This window comes from Marmota flaviventris, chromosome 10 (assembly GCF_047511675.1).
Source record: "Marmota flaviventris isolate mMarFla1 chromosome 10, mMarFla1.hap1, whole genome shotgun sequence".
NCBI classification, from domain to species: Eukaryota; Metazoa; Chordata; class Mammalia; order Rodentia; family Sciuridae; genus Marmota; species Marmota flaviventris.
The window spans coordinates 53590701-53607826 of NC_092507.1; positions in this window are offsets into that span (position 1 = coordinate 53590701).

Sequence of the window (17126 nt, forward strand, 5' to 3'; positions counted from 1 at the left end):
TGTTAGGGACATTTTCTGTCACCCTGAGACAATCTAGCCAGACACTCTGAAAAAGAGAATCCCCACCTAACACTGGTACCAACATTTGTTTTTCCTATAGCTTATCAATAAAGGGGAAGTTGAAGGTTATGGGGCAAACATACTCAGCTAGTTTGAAGATGGGACTTTTTTCACCCAAGACACATAAATAAGAGATGAGTTCAAGGTGTTAAATAAAACATTTATGAGGTCCAATTAATGGCATAAATAGGTACTGTTGTAGGGACAAACGAGGCAAGGCACCAAAGATAGCAGGAAACAGTTTTATTTGGCTGCAGCCAGGTTCAGAGGGCACAGCTTTTGTGGTAATCAATTAATTCTCTGAACCCGAGTTCAGGTAGTTTCAGAGTTTTATACCCAGCATCTAAGGGGAGGGGCTCAGAAGTTCACAGTCTGCAAAAGTTCACATAAAAGCAGCTTTTTCTTTCACTGTTCTGGGCAAGTTAACCCTTCAAGGACAACCCCTGAGAAGGGGAGAGTTTCTTCTCCCCTTTCTTTCCTCCCCCTGCCAGCTGTTACCATGGAGCCCATTTGTAACTTATCTTAAAAATGTAGTCATCTCTGTGAAGCCCCAGCTCAAGGCCAGAGGCCTTGTTTGCACATTTCTTCAAAGTACTATACTGGATATGTTTGTGAAAAACTAGTAATGGGGTATCCAGCACCTGGAGTGCTGGTATCTTCTCGGCCAGTGGCCAAGTAAACAGGGCAACACAAAAATAGGAAGTTTACCTACATTGAACTCTTTGGCAGAGACGCTTTTGCTGACAGTCCTAAAATCAGTCTGGGTGAAGATTTCTGGAGAGGCCCAGTTAAGACTTTTCAGTGGAGAAAGGGGGTGCCACTTCAGTACAGCCTTAATACATTTTTGACAAATTTAATTTGAAATATGTAATAGGAAATTATATAAATATCATACATTAACAAGTAAACTTTATTTGTTTAGCAAAAACCTTTCCTACCCTCTAAACTCAGTGACAGTGATTTCATGCTCTTTCATGACTTTAAATATCTTTTATATGCCACCTGCTCACACATTCAAATTTGTAACCCAGGCTTCCTAAACTCCAATATTTTATATCCAGCTTCCACTTTAATGCCTACTTTGCTATTCAGACTTAATATGTACAAAGTCAAGCTATTGATTCTCCATATCAGTTTCTCAGACCAAAAGACTGTTTCAGAACTTTTCATTTTTACCATCCTACACGAAATCCATCAGGAAATCTTGTTGCTTGTAGCTTCAAAATGTATCCACAATCCGAATACTTAACCCTTCACTAATACCACTGTGGTTCAAAACAATAGTGTGTCTAAGTTATTGCTTTCTAACTGGATTGTAATTTTGAGGCCAATCTCAGTAATTTGGCAAGGCTCTAAGCAATTAAGGGAGACCTTGTCTCAAAATAAAATATAAAAAGGACTGGGGATGTGTCTCAGTAGTTAAGCGCCCCTGGGTTCAATCCCTGGTACCAAACAAACCTACCCCCTGCCCAATAACAGCAAACTGCTGCTGAACTGTACATTATATATATATGTGTGTGTGTGTGTGTATATATATATATATATATATATATATATATATACACACACACACTATGTACATACACACACACACATATATATATGTACATATATAATTAATATATATAAATATATATTTATTTAGTTGTAGGTGAACATTATATTTTTATTTATTTATTTTTATGTGGTGCTGAGGATTGAACCCAGGGCCTCACACATGCAAGGCAAGTGCTCTACCACTGAACTACAACCCCAGCTCTGAACTGTACATCTTTAAAGGGAATTATGTAGTATGTGAATTTAATTTCAATAACAACTACAACATAATTTAGAAAATTATGAAAAAAATTTAAATTATGAAGAAAATTTAAAAAAAACCCTAACAAAAGTAGAAAAATGCAGATGTCCACTAATTGATAAAATGTGGTAAAAGCTTAATTTGAGTAATGAAAATTTTCTAAATTGGTGGAGGTGATGTTTGCACAACTCTATGGATATACTAAAATAATTGAATTGTTCATTGCAAATAGGTGAATTTTATGGTGTGTGAATTGTATCTCAATAAATTTGCAAATCATAATAAATGAACTCTGAACTACTGAAGTCTATCAATTACTCTTAGGCTTTGTGGGAAAATGTCTTCAGGAATCCAGCCAATATTGAAATAATTCAAATTATTAGATTTTTTTCATTTACCTGCATTGCCGTTTTCCTACATTTCATAATATTTATCTCTTTCTCAACTTTTTATTTCATCTTATATTTTTTGTCGAATAGTAGTTAGAACCCAGATCCTCCTGCATACTAGGCAAGTGCTTTACCAGTGAGCTAAATCACTAGGCCTTTTTTTTAGTTTTATTTTGAGACATGGTCTCGCTAAGTTGCCCAGGCTGACCTGGAACTTGCTATCCTCCTGCCTCAGCCTCCCAGCCTCCCAAGTAGCTGAGCTTATAGCCATGCACCACTGCACCCAGCTATTTTTCAGATTCTAAAATTTGAATTTTAAATTTATTTTTAAAATGCCTTTTTTTTTTTTTTTTTTGGCTTAAGGAGGACCCCCACATTGCATAAGTGGACTGTCCCTGGCTACAGCAGTGTTGAAAAGAAAGGCAAAAATACTTGCCTAACAGGGCTTGTATTTCAGTGTATGAAGAAAAATAACTAGATAAAGCATATGATGTGATAACTGCTAAAGAAAAAAATATGGTGGGAAAGGGAGATAAGTGCTATGTGTGACATTGAAATTTTAGATAGGGTGGCCATGTAGGCCTCACTGTGAAGTTCAAACCTGAAAGAGGTAAGAAGGAGAGCTGCACATACAGCTTTTTGCTGGAAGAGTCAATCTTTATGCTCATCCTTAATTAGTTTCTTATGTTTTCCTAGGGGAGCAACATTGAGTTGAAGAGTATATACATTTTTCACAGTGCAAATCATCTTTCTGCTCTGCAGTTCTTGAGAATACTTTTCTCTCCAAATATGTGCTTTTATGTTTTAAAAGATCTGCTAATTTGTTCAAGAAAAAAATAAGAAAACACAATCTCATTATTTTAACTTGAACATATGTTTTAAAAGGATGTTGAATTATTCTTCATGCTTGTGCTTCTGGCTATTTCTCTTACCTTTCATGGATTCCTATGTTTCTTTTAGGGTGTTCATCTTTTTTCTTATACTTAATAAATATTTTTAAAATCTGATAATAGATTAGCAAAAAGTAGTCCTATGATCTTAAATTTTATGTAATTTTTCTACTTAGTGAATTTTTCTGAGTTTTATTTAGCCAAATATCTTAACTTTTCCCTAAAATTATAAATTTATATGCATTAAAAAGTTCTCTTATTATGAGAGAAGAAAAATTCTCCTAAAGCTTTTATAAGTTCATTACAAATATATTTATTTTTAATTCACCTACAATTTACTTTGGTAAATAATAGGTAAGATTATTTCTCCCAGTATTTTTAGCTAAATATCTCAATTGATTAATGTTAGTTAAATAATTTATTAAATTTCAAATATCACCTTTACCATATAGTAAAAATTTACATTTACCTAGTTTTTGTCTGAATTTTCTCTTCTGTCTTTTTAAAATTTATGTATTCTAAATTGGCACCGCATTAAAAAATTTTATATATATATATAATTTTTAAATTATATATATATGTGTGTGTGTATATATATACATATATATATATATATATATATAGTTTTGTATAATAAATCTGCACTCATTTTTCTGTATCTTTTAAAAAAAATTCCAACTAGCTTTGGCGTGTATAGTTTAAGAAATAAAACATTCAAACAAAATAATTCTTGATTTAGGAAGTGAAGTTATATGTTAGTTGGGACACTGGCTAGGTTATGGTCTTGATAGAGAAGAAAGGAGTTGAGATGGAGAGTAAGTAAAGAAACTCTTAATACTCAAGATGCATGTCAACAGCTGAGATTCGAGCATCTGAACACTGTAGCTACTGTCACTTTTTGAGGACTAATTAAAGCAATGTCAGAAAAATTTTCTGTATTATCTTATTTTTCTGTATTATCTAAATGTGTTCTCATGCAGGTTGGAAACTGCTAAAAACAGTCAATTGTAATGGGCTCTTTTATTCTAAGCCAAATAAGTCAGATTACAAACCCCATGGCAGTTGACATAACCTACATGATTATTCACATGCTTAAAAGATTTAATAGAACTGCCGAATCTCATGTACTTTGAGGCAGTATTAGCAATTAGGAAAGCATAATTTCACATGTTTTACCAAGTGAAATTGATTCTGGTTTGGACATCTTCATTTGAACTAAAAGTATTTTAATCAGAATAAATACAGTTGGCATATACTAGGAACTCAGAATATGAAATGACAACTTAATTGGTATAGAGTTTCTTAGTGAAGGATTAGTGTAGTAAGATTAAATAGCTTTAGCTAAAAATAGATTTATTTTGCTTAGATTAAAAAGATTATGTAATGATCTATATTTTAGCTTCTGCTTTTCAGTCCTTGGCAATTTAGAACTAGTGGTTTCTATTAAAAGTGTCTTTAATTGATTATCAAATTTGCCTTTTAATGATCTTATTTAGGTTTGACACAACTCTTTTTTTTGGGGGTATGGGAATTGAACCCCAAAACACTTTACTTCTGAGCCACATCCCAGCCCCTTTTATTTTATTTTTTATTTATTTATTTTTTAATTTGTTTTAATTAGTTCACATGACAGTACAATGATCTTGACATATCATACATTTGAATCAGATGGGATATAATTTCTCATTTTTTCTGAGAGTACAGGTTGCAGAATTACATTGGTCATGCAGTCACGTCTTTTTATTTTTATTTTGTGACAAGGTCTCACTAAGTTGCTAAGGGCCTCACTAAATTGCTGAGGTTGGCCTTGAACTGCACCACCATGCCTTGCTTAACACTACTCTTAACCTGGGAATAAATAACATCCAAATTCACAGTTGAGTTAACTGGTAGACTGGTATATATATGTTTGATTGTGCTTTCTGGTTATTTAAGAATGTATGTTCCTTGTCAGGTGAGATGGTTCATACATATAATCCCAGTGATTAGGGAGGCTGAGGCAGGAGAATCACAGATTCAAAACCAGCCTCAGCAATTTACCAGGACCCAAGCAATTTAGTGAAGCCCTACACCCTGTCTCAAGAAAATGAAAAGGTCTGAGGCTGTGGCTCAGCAGTAAAGCACCTCTGGGTTCAATCCCTAGAATAAAAAAAAAAATTCCCTATGCTCAGTAATGGTTTAAAAATGGAATGTTCCTAAAGAATGCTGAGAGTATATATAAAATATTTTCACCCCAAAATAGTAATTTTTTTAGATAATGCATATACCAATTAGCTACATTCTTCAGTGTATATATACTTCAAAACATACCACTATACATGCAATATGCAAATACATACAAGTTTAACTGTCAAATAAAAATGAAATACTTCTACAATTTCTTTTTTTTCTTCTCTGTTTCTCTATTTAGGTTAGCTTGTGGACCTATAGACCTAGGTCCTGAAGAGAGTCAGAAAAGAGATTCTAATGTCATGGGTGTAAGTTTTGGTCTAGAGACTCAGATATAAGACTGATCTCTTGGATGGTTCATTTTATGTGTCTACTTAATTGCATTATGGGGTGCCCAGATAATTAAACATTATTCTGAATGTGTCTTTAGATTTCCCACCTAAACCTTGGAGAACTATGTAGAACAAAAAAGTCTAAGTAAAAGAGAATTTGCTTTTTCTGCCTCTTTTTGAGCTTGGACATTTGTCTTCTCCTGCCTTTGAACTTAAATTCAGACTGGAACTGATACCATTGGTTCTCCTGGTTCTCAGGTCTTTGGACTCTGACTGGAACTATGCATTGGCTTTGTTGGATCACCAGCTTGCTGACTATATATCTTGGCACTTCTCATCTTCTATAAACATATAAGCCAATTCCTTATAATAATTCTATCTATCTATATCCATCCATTTATTGATTCTATTGGTTCTGTTTCTCTGGAGAACCCAGACTGATACATCTCATTTTGCTGTTCTTCTTATTTCACCTTAACTTCAACTTTATTCCTTCTATGTCCTTGGACTAATGAGAAATCTAACTCCAGTTTTCTTGGCCTTGAAACCTAGAAACAGAGAGCCCAACCATTAAGCCAAGGAGAAATTTTCAGGATTTTTGCCATTGATCATTTATCATTAGTTACTCAGATGACATGTTCTTTTTAGGACCAATAGTTTTTGCACCTTTGGGCCCACGAGTGGTGCAAGGGCATTTCTTATGAGGCTTCAAATATAAAGCTAGTTCCCCTCCTAGGTCTTGCCAATTTTCCAGGATAGTGTCAGGGAACAGGGCATGGGTCCACATTTTTTTTTTTTTTTAAATAACATTTAATATTTATTTATTTACTTTTTTTAAGAGAGAGAGAACTTTTAATATTTATTTTTTAGTTTTCGGCGGACACAACATCTTTGTTTGTATGTGGTGCTGAGGATCGAACCCGGGCCGCACGCATGCCAGGTGAGCGCGCTACCGCTTGAGCCACATCTCCAGCCCCGGGTCCACATTTTTTATAGGGATCTTCAGAGGGATACATATTCCTCCGGTGAATTCAACTTAATATTATTAAGATGTTAATTTCCCTCAAACTGATTTATAGATTCAACATAATCCCAATCAAAATCTTAGCAAAAAAAAATTTGGAGTGATGAATGTGCATTTCCAGACTTGTTTTAAAGATATGTATTAGTTAAAATTGTGTGATATTGACATATAGTAGATACTCAATAGATATTTGCTGGAAAAATCTAGGCTTCTAACCTTTTATGGAGATCCCAGGAGCTGACTTAGATGCAAAAAAATAAATAAACCAACACCCAGCAAACAATGGAACAGAACCAAGAGTCTAGAAATAGATCTACACATATATGGCCAAATTATGTTTGATTAGGAAAACATTTTCTAAAAAAATTAAGGAGATACAGAAAAAATTATTTGTTGTTGTCATAGAGCTTGCTAAATGGGCAAGACAAAGATTTATTTTTAAGTAACAAATGTTTGAGTAAATGAAATTTGACAGTCATCAATGCTATGAAGCAATAAATCAGGATAAAGGCTTAGAGATTGATTTATAGGAGGAACCTCTTAATTAGAATGGACAAAATATTTCATTATTGGGCATAAATGTGAATTATAAGAAAGAAAAAACATAATGGAACCTGCTTTTAGGCTTATTCTTTTAATACTTTTTTTTTTATCCTTTCGACAAATACTTGTTGAGTACCTACTATGTGACAGATATTATTCTTGGTGCTTGGAGTGAATAAAATAGAAAAAACAAAAACACAAAAACCCCTCTGTGCCTGTCCTCATGCAGCTTACTGTTTTGTAGGGAAGCAAAGAATAAACTACATAAATACATAAAATGTATATGGTATGTTAGAGGAAACGTTAGGGTGAAAAAATCCAGAAAGGATATGGAGTTGCATGAGTGTGTGTTTGGGTATAGGTGCGTGATGGTGGTTTCTTTGTAAGATATGGTGACCAAGAAAAGTTAACTAGGAAGACCATATTTGAAGAAAGTGGGGAAAGAATTATGTGGTTAGGAGGGTGACAGTGGGAAAAATGATCCCAAAAGAGGAATGAGCAAGTAAGTGCAAGGTCCCGAGCCAGAGCCTATCTGCTGCTTGGCAGGGAGCATTCAGGGGAGAGTGGAGGCAGCTAAGATGGTGTGTGTGGCGGGGGGGATTAGATAGATTCTGTGGGTCTCAGAGGTCATTGCCAGGACTTTAGTATTTACTTAGAGATGAGAAGCCACTAGAAGGATTTGAGAAGGCAAGATTTAGGTCTTTATTGGAGTGTAGTAGTTGTGTTTTAATTTAAACTACTCTGTAAAGAGAAGGGATAAAATTGCTTTTCTAAATCAGCTGTGTTTATGTCTTTGAAAGAAGGAAAAGAGAACAACAAACCCCAGAAAACATAAATACATGCATTTTGTTTGGGAACAAAACAATGAGAGTGAATCATAGAGTCATAGAATCACAGTTATGTCCAGAGTACTCAGGAAATGGCTTGGCCCCTAATTAATTATTCTATGTTGTTAAACTCTGTGGAGATAAATTTAGCTGACAGTAGGTGGAATGAGATGGGTTCTCATGAAAACATGTTTTCAACGATGTTGGCAAAGAATACTCTGAAAACTCAAAACAACTGAAAGAAACTATGTCCTAAGGGTGAAGATTGATGAGTTAGATCCCTAGCGATGACCACTTGGGTTTTCTTCAGACCCTGCAGCCCAGAGACAGAGATGTTAGCTTTGATTTAGCAGAATGGGTGAGGAGAGCAAGGTGAATGAGGCAAGGAGATGGCCCTGAAAAGTGCAGATGCACTGGGCTTCTATCCTTTTATGGAGATCCTAGGAGCTGACTTACATGCAATTTAGGCATATTTGCTGTTAAGGCTGAAGCTTAACTTAGTTAATTTAAGTTACCAATAAAGGGAAATTGATTTATGAGTATTAGCCTCCTGGTCTGTACTTATTTCATTCATTTAGTGGACCAGAAGGAAAATTATATTTTAGTGGCTGATACTACAATTCTTCTGAAAAGAAAAAAAAGTATATTGTTATCTATTTAAACTCCGATGAGCCATTTTCATGCTAAGAGGATAGGATAAAGGGTTAGTAATGTTTTGCATACTAAAGTGAGAAGAGTTTCCACTTTGCATCAGAATTATGAAAGGGGACTGCTGGGGAAGGATACCCTAGTGGAGCAGGACTGGGCTGGGGGGAGAAATCCTGGCCCCAACAGCCATGATCTGAGGCTACAACAGTGCAGAGAGATGTTCCTTTGGGAATGATGGCCTAAGGACTTTTGAGAACAAGTGTGCCTAGTAATAATGTTGTTTGTGGAGCAATGGTGGTATCCCTAGCAATTTCAGTCAGCCTTCTCGCCCCTGTGACCAAAAGACTTGACAAGAACAATTAGAGGAGGGAAAGCTTATTTTGAGGCACACAGTTTCAAGGGGTCTTAGTCCATAGATAGCCAGCTCCATTGCTCTGAGCCCAAGGCAAGGTAGAGCATCATGACAGAAGAGTGAGGTGGAGGAAACTGGCTCAGCACATCGCACCAGGAAGAAGAGAGAACCTAAGCTCAGCTCACAAAATATATACCTCACAGTCATGCTCCCAGGGACCAGTCTCCTCTAGCCATGCCCTATGTGCCTATAGTTACTGCTCAGTTAATCCCGGTCAGGGAATTAATGCATTGAACAGGTTAAGACTCTCATAACCCAATCATTTTACCTCTAAACTTTCTTGCAGTGTACAACAGTCAGCTTTTGGGGGACACTTTATATATAATCCATAACACCACCTTTTCCCCATTGCCTTTCCTTCTCTTGCCACAGACTTTCACTAGAAGCCTGGATTATATACTGTTGCTTACTCTGTTGTTCTGTGATATGGAGAAGGTAGGAAGATTGCATGTAAAGAGAATGGTTACATGTTGTGGGTAATGGGGGGTAAGAGAGAAGAGGAAAGCTTTGGTGGCATCAAGATGGACCATTAAGAGATGAGTGAAAGAGTAAACCATCCCAAAATCCTCAGAAGTGTTGATTGGGAAGGACTTTGAGACTCAAGCCAGATACACAAACACACACACACACACACACACCTATGTGTTGTGTGTGTATACACATATACATCTTGGTAGACTTTGGAACACTGAGGTAGGTATCCTTGGGTTTTATGGGTATATTGTTAGCCAACACTTTGCTACTTTTAAGAATTTGTGACTGTCATGAATTATTAAATTATTATGTGTAAAAATATTGCTTAAGAATTTAACAAAATTCACAGCAGCACTATTTGTAAAAGCTCAAACTGAGTGCAAATGCTCAGCAGTATAACAGATAAATAGATGGTAGAATTTTTGTGTCATAGAATACTATACAGCAATAAGAACGAACCAACTACAAACATATGCAAGGTGTGAACAAAGAAAATCACAAAGTTAAAGTAGAAGTAAAGACAGTTTTATTTGGGTGCAAAACAGATTTGCAAGTCAGGAAAATACAGGTTCAACCAGAGACTGAGCACTTTTTCAGGGATGATGCACCTGGTCTATTATGGCAGTGAGGAGTGGGTCCACAAAACAGCAGAGTTGAGGCAAGTTTGACAAATGAAAACTGATATAAATCAGAATGATTATTAATTTTGTAAGTCAACTGGAATGTCCAGGTCAGGAGGCAAACAGGCCACTCAGGTATTTCTCAAACCTGGAAAGGTATTGTTAGATTTCAGAACTTTGTTTCTTCTAGGAGATTCAGTTCCTGAGGTGATATGTACATGGCACTCTCTCCCCTATTAGTGAATCTCTAGGGTTCAGAAAAGGATTTTTGCACTCTTTTTGACCATCTGAAAGCCATTTTAACTTTTAAAGTTCTGAATCTCACAAACATAATGTGGCATGGAAGAAATCAGATCCAAATAAGTATGTATTACATGATTTACATTTATATATAGTCCAAAATATATAGGCAAAACTAATCCATTCTGTTAGAAGTCAGAAAAGCATATTCTCAGAGCCACTGTAATAGTAGGAGAATATGAAAGGGGCTATAGGAATGCTGAAATGTTCTTTTTCTTGATCTAGTGCTGATTACATAGCAGTTTGTGAAAGTTATATAAAGTTGTACACTTACAGTATGGATGCCTTTCTCTCTCTATATATATGATGTACCTCAACAAAAAATAACAACAAAAAACCTACTTTGTTTTTTAATCACATAATTATGCCTACAGAAGCTTTAAAAACTTGCAGACATGAGATTCTACTCAATTCAGCACACATTGTGGAGGATTACCATAGGAGACAGCCCACAGGATCCACATACAGGAGTCTGTGATGCAGTAATTCTGAATCACTGACCCATGGAGGGGAGGCATCAGCCCTGATCCTGAGAACATTGTAAGTCAGGGACAGACATGCACAAATCAATGGCAGTAGGATTCTGGCCATATTCCTGATTATGCTAACTCTGACCACTTGTTCAAACATTGTATTACGAGTTATAAATGGGTCTGGGGTTGTGGCTCAGTGGTATAGTCCTTGCCTGGCATTCGTGAGGCACTGGGTTCACACAACAGCACTGCATATAAACAAACAAACAAACAAACAAATAAATAAATAAAAATAAAGGTATTGTGTCCATTTTAATTAAAAATACAATATATTTTTAAAAAGAGTTATAAATGGTAGCAAGACTGAAAAGGAATAAACAAGTTATTACTTGTAATCTGCATCCTTATTTACTTAGAAACTCCAAGAGACTATAAACTATTAGAAAAACTACAATCAAGAAGAGAATCAAGATGGCAGACTAGAGGAAGGCTGCATTTCTTATCACTACGTGACTGGGATTCAAGCAGCGGGGAATATTGCTTTTCTCTCTGTGAGGTGGGTGAAAGAGCGATTGAACTAAAATTCAATATTGGACAGTCAGTGTCTTAGAGATTCAGAAATTTGGGTACACTAAACATAGAAAAAAAGAGTACATTGGAACCAAGCTGGTCAGCAGCAGTAGCGGTACTGGTTCAGCACAGAGGAAGAGAGAACGGCAGAGAGATACAACAGTTTAGTACATAAGATCTTGAGATCAGAAAAGCAACCTGCCCTTAGCTGATCCAGAGGTTGTACCCTACGCTGGCATGTGAAAAGTGCACTGTGTTTCCCAATTGGCCACAGAGAGCTAAGGCAGGAGCCATCTTGAGACAGCCACACTGCAGTTGCTGCTGTGGGAGCTGGGAGAGCTGACAAAAACAGCTACATGGTCCTGATAAATGCCTGCCCATGACCTAGGCTGTGCTTAATAGAATGAAAGTGAAAGAGGCACAGGGGATATTTTACCCATGGGGATTCAAGTTGGAAAAGCCAGTTGGGCTTCCCACTTTGAGTCTGATTGCTCATAAGACCAGCTTAAGTGGGTAGGGAATTTGGACAGGTAGGCGTGAGTACACTTGGGCACTATGCCTGGGAAGCCAGGAAAGACTGTGTTCATGGGCAGCAGAGGGGGTGAAAGATTGGCTGATTGCCTGCCGCCAATGAGTAGAATCCTAGGGAGACTCCTGAGATCCAGACTCCCAGTAGAGAGTGTCAACTGCCAGTTCCCAAGGGTGTTGATTTAATCTCTCCAGAGCTGTCACCACCCAACAAAGCCCCTGAGGCCTGATTAGACCTAAGGCCCTCTGGGGGTACTCCACTCCTAGAACTCTGTAGTGGCCCCACCCTGGGAGTGCATGGCCCTGGTCTATACAGACAAAACTGACTACTTCCCATCCCATCCAGCCTCACTGGTGAGAAGGGATGTAGTGGCACCTCCTTTCTCCACAGAAAAGTTTTAACTGGGCTTCTCCAGAAATCTTCACCATGGTTGATTTTAGAACTGTCAGCAAAAGAGTGTCTACAAAAGAGTTCAATGTAGATGAACTTCCAATTTTCGTGTTACCCTGTTTTACTTGGCCACTGGCCAGGAAGAAATCAGCACTCCAGGTGCTGGACACCCCCTTACTAGTTTCTCACAAACATATTCAGTATAGTAGTTTGTAGAAATGTGTAAACAAGGCATCTGGCCTTGAGCTGGGCTTCACAGAGATGTCTACATTTCTAAGATAAGAGAAGTTACCAATTGGGCTCCATGGTAACAGCTGGCAGGGGGAGGAAAGAAATGGGAGAAGAAGCTCTCCCCTTCTCAGATGTTGTCCTTGAAGGGTTAACTTGCCCAGAACAATGAAAGAAAAAGCTGCTTTTATGTGAACTTCTGCAGACTGTGAACTTCTGAGCCCCTCCCCTTAGATGCTGGGTATAAAACTCTGAAACTACCTGAACTCGGGGTTCAGGGGATTGATTGATTACAACAAAAACTGTGCTCTCTGAACCTGGCTGCAGCCAAATAAAACTGTTTCCTGCTATCTTCAGTGTTTTGCCCTGTCTGTCCCTACAACATTTTGGAGACCCAGATGGGACGGAGGAGGTAAGAATGGCTGTTCTGCCTCTCTTGTCTCCGGGGACCGGCTTCCCGGGAGTGGTGGGGGACAGTGTTTCCCCTTAGCACTCACAGGCAAATCTTGGTCTGAAGGAGAGGCCACTCACCCGGTGCCCTGGAGCTGCCAACCCGGAGCACAATGGAACCCACAAGGAGCAGGAACCAGAATTAGGGTTTTGGAGCACCGCCCAGCTGAACAGGTAGGACCCAGGTCCATTTGTTTTTGCAGCCCACCTGACTTCCCCTTCGAGGCCTAAGCAGGTGGAAGAGAGACTTGATCAACCTTTGTTGGGTCCCGAGTACCCTCCAAAGTGGTTGGAACTGAAACGGACCCGGGGAGTCGCCCGAGTAGTCTCTGTTCGGGGTCAGCGAGCGAGCGGAGGGGAAACCGGTACTCCCCTTTTGTTTGGTTTGGAATTGTTGGAATTTGGGCGGTATAGAAATTTTGTTTTGACCATGTCTGTGTGAAAGTGTGTGAATGAGACCGACCAAGGGAAGGGTTCCGATCCAACCCGAGGGCTGAAGCAAGTGCGGAGTCCTGATCCATGGTTCCGATCCACGGTTCCGATCCATGGTTCCGATCCACGGTTCCAACCCACAGTTCCGTGGCACCGCATACAGTCTACAGTGGAATTTCACCAACCAACATCAAGATGAAAGCTCCAGGTCCAGGGTTGATACCGACCTGCAAGGCTAAGAGGGCCCTAAGTCCCCGTGAGGGGAACTGAACCAATTCTTATATTGATTGCTGGCAAGAGATAGTACAGAAACAGCCCTCTTGGTTGAGAGCCTATCTAAGTGGGCATTACAAGCTGATGTTAGCAGGGAGCATAGCGGTCTCTAAGACCCAGCGGAAAGCAGTTAGACAAAGAACCTGACAGAGAAAAGATCGGAAGGGAAACAGTTTTCCCTTGGAGCCGGAAGAGGATCCAACACCTTATGTGCCACTCTGCCCAACTTTGCCAAGACCACTGCCCCTCAGCCCCCTCGTCCTCAGAGGCAACAAATGATGGCCCCCAATACTGGCTGGACATCCTCTGTGATGTCCTCAGAGCCAATGGTTTCCTAGAACCAGAGACTCTTTCACCTCCCAAGATTAAAGTGGGAGATTTGTCCCAAGACCCAGAGCCACAACCCAGATGAGAGCTCTCCAGATGCCCCTACAAGGGACTAAAGGACATGATCATGTTGACCACAAAGAAAACATCTGAGGGAGACAAGGCAGTTTTGTGTACTAGCCTTGCACCACCATTGAGCTCATAAGTTGGAAAAATCATACTCCCTCCTACACAGAGAAACCCTGGGCCATGACTGTCTGATGCAGCCCATTATCCAGATCCGATCCACGGTTCCGATCCACGGTTCCAATCCATGGTTCCGTGGTACCTCATACGGTCTATGGTGGAATTTCACCGTAGGATGGGGTCCCAATGAAGAAGAAAATATAGATATGTCAAGAAGCCCTCGTAGGAAGTCTAAGAGAAAAGGAAAAAGAGAACAAAACAAACTGTGCCCAAGAGTTAGAAAGAATCGGAGCCAGCCCTGAGCCCTAGCCTAAGGCGAGCGCATCTGCAGACAAACAGAGCCCAGATAAGCCTCCCGCTGCTCCAGCATCTCCCTTTTGCACCCTCGCACCCTCGATAGCCCTGAACATTTCTCTCAGCCCCACATCTGCCTCGGTCCCTTTGCCCTATGAAACTGGCAGCAAAGATCAAAAGAGATGTGCCAAACTGACTCAGAGCCAAGTGTCTGGGCCACCGCTGCTGCCACCCCTCTCCCTGCCCAGAGGTGACACGCGGAGGAGGGATACCATACAAGCGTAGCAGCTGCAATGCAAGTTTGTCAGAAAAGAGATGCAGAGGCTCAAACCACAGGTGATCAGTGCAGCCTTTGTGGGACAGGTTCAGAGTAACATTTGCCAAAAATTACAAAAACTAGAGGGCTTTCCTGAGAAGTGTGTCAATGAACTGATTAACCACAGTTTTTATCAATTGAGACCCAGAGGCTCAAAGAAAGGCAGGCCAAAAATATAAAAAGGAGGATGGATCTCCTTATAGCTGCCCTCACCACAAACCCAGCGGTCACTCAAAGATGGGGGGGGGGGTCTCACTAGAACAAAGTCAACTGTCCAAATGTTTATAGGGGGGGAAAAAAACGTGGCCAGACACAAAGGGAAGCCTCCAGTGGCCTAGGCAGGCAAGCTCCCACTGCCATGCTCAAAAGCAAGACTTGAACAAAGAAGGAGCAAATGTTTCCCCCCAGCCTTTGGCTCCAGCCCCTCTTTTCAGTTTCTTCCCACTTGCTCGAAGTTGATTATTGACAAAAATGGCAGGGGTTCGATAGACACACACAGCTGTATCTGATCCATGGGACCCAGGGCCTCAGGAGGGCTCAGCTCCTGCAAGCCCAAGAAACACACTGGGAATAAGTTCATGTTAACAGCCAATAGTGGGCCTTAGGGTGCACACTCCAAAAGGACATGCCACCTTGGCTCCAAGCCACATGCTTTGAGCCACCAGCAGGAAGGGCCACAGAGCCCCAAGCACCCAGGCATAGTAAAAAAAAAAAAAAAAAAACACAAGTGGGACAGCTGCTATATACAATTAGAGCAGGCTCCCACCTGACAAGAGGAGAAAGCCACGCAGACAAAGAGGAACACCTAAGTGGACACAACATGGCTGCACACCGGGACCTGTAGGAAACCTGCACAGGACCTGCATGGGACCTGCCCTTCAACCTCTGCAGACAGCCCACGGTGAGATTTACAAAGGTGTCTTTTATACAAATGATGTCCCAGGTCATCAATATCTGCTAAGATTTACATTAGATTTAAGAGTTGAAGAATCCCAGCAGCCAAGATCCTGCATTGGGAGATAACAATAAAAATTCCTGCATCTTAAAGCACCAGAGGCTCTGTGAATGCTTCTCTTCCCTAAATGACAGCTCCTCCTAGGGGCTAGAGTACACCATCTTTGGGATAGCACTGGACTCTGACTTAAAAGCCCACATCTACCAAGAAAAAGTCAAATACTTTGGTTACCATCTGACTCAGCAACAGAACAGACAACAGCAACTGAGCCTCAAAAGAAACAGGAGATCTGCTCAATTCCAGTCCCTTCAATCTGCCATCAGACTAGAGAATTCTTGGGGGTTGCTGGATTTAGCCATATACGGATCCCCAACTTTCAGTTATGGTAAAACCCCTCTATAAAGCCACAAAGTGGGGAGAATGGGATCCTCTAATATGGAGGCCAACTAAGCAAAAGGCCTTTGAGGACATTAAACAAGCACTCCCAGCGTACCTGGACTAGGGCTCCCTGACCTTAGGGAAAACTTTTCAGGTTCACAAAGCTTTTCTTTCTGTACACCCACAGAGAGTCTGGAGTGACTGTAGTAGTCTTGGCTCAGGGACATGGACATCTATCCAAATAGCTGGCCTCTGTAGCCCAAGGCTGGTCACCTTGTTTACAGGCCCTTGCCAGTCACAGATCTTCTGATGTTGAAAGCTGATAAACTGGCTATGGGACAAAAATTGTTTTTCAGGGTTCCTCATTCAGTTTTGACATTGTTAGAGTACAAAGAGCAATATTGATTGACTAATGAGAGATTGGTCAATACCAGGACATGTTATGTGAAAACCCCCATATCCATGTTGAAGTCGTCCAGACTTTAAGCCCAGAAACTTTGCTGCCCATTGGACTTGGACAACCTGATCACAACTGTATTGAAGTCATGGATGAAGTGTTCTCCAGTACCAGACCTGACAGACCAGCCCCTCAGGGACCCTTATGTGGAGTACTTCACAGATGGAAGCAGTTTTATAAAAGATAGGGTATGTTTTGCTGGATATGGAGTAGTGACTCTGGACTTAGCTGTTGAGGCAGAACCTCTGTCTCAGGGAACTTCAACACAAAAAGCAAAACTTATTGCTTTGACTTGAGCACCTCGGTACATAGCAGGAGCCTATGTGAATATTTACACAGACTCAAAATGTGCATTCACTACCCTTCATGCTTATGTAAGAAA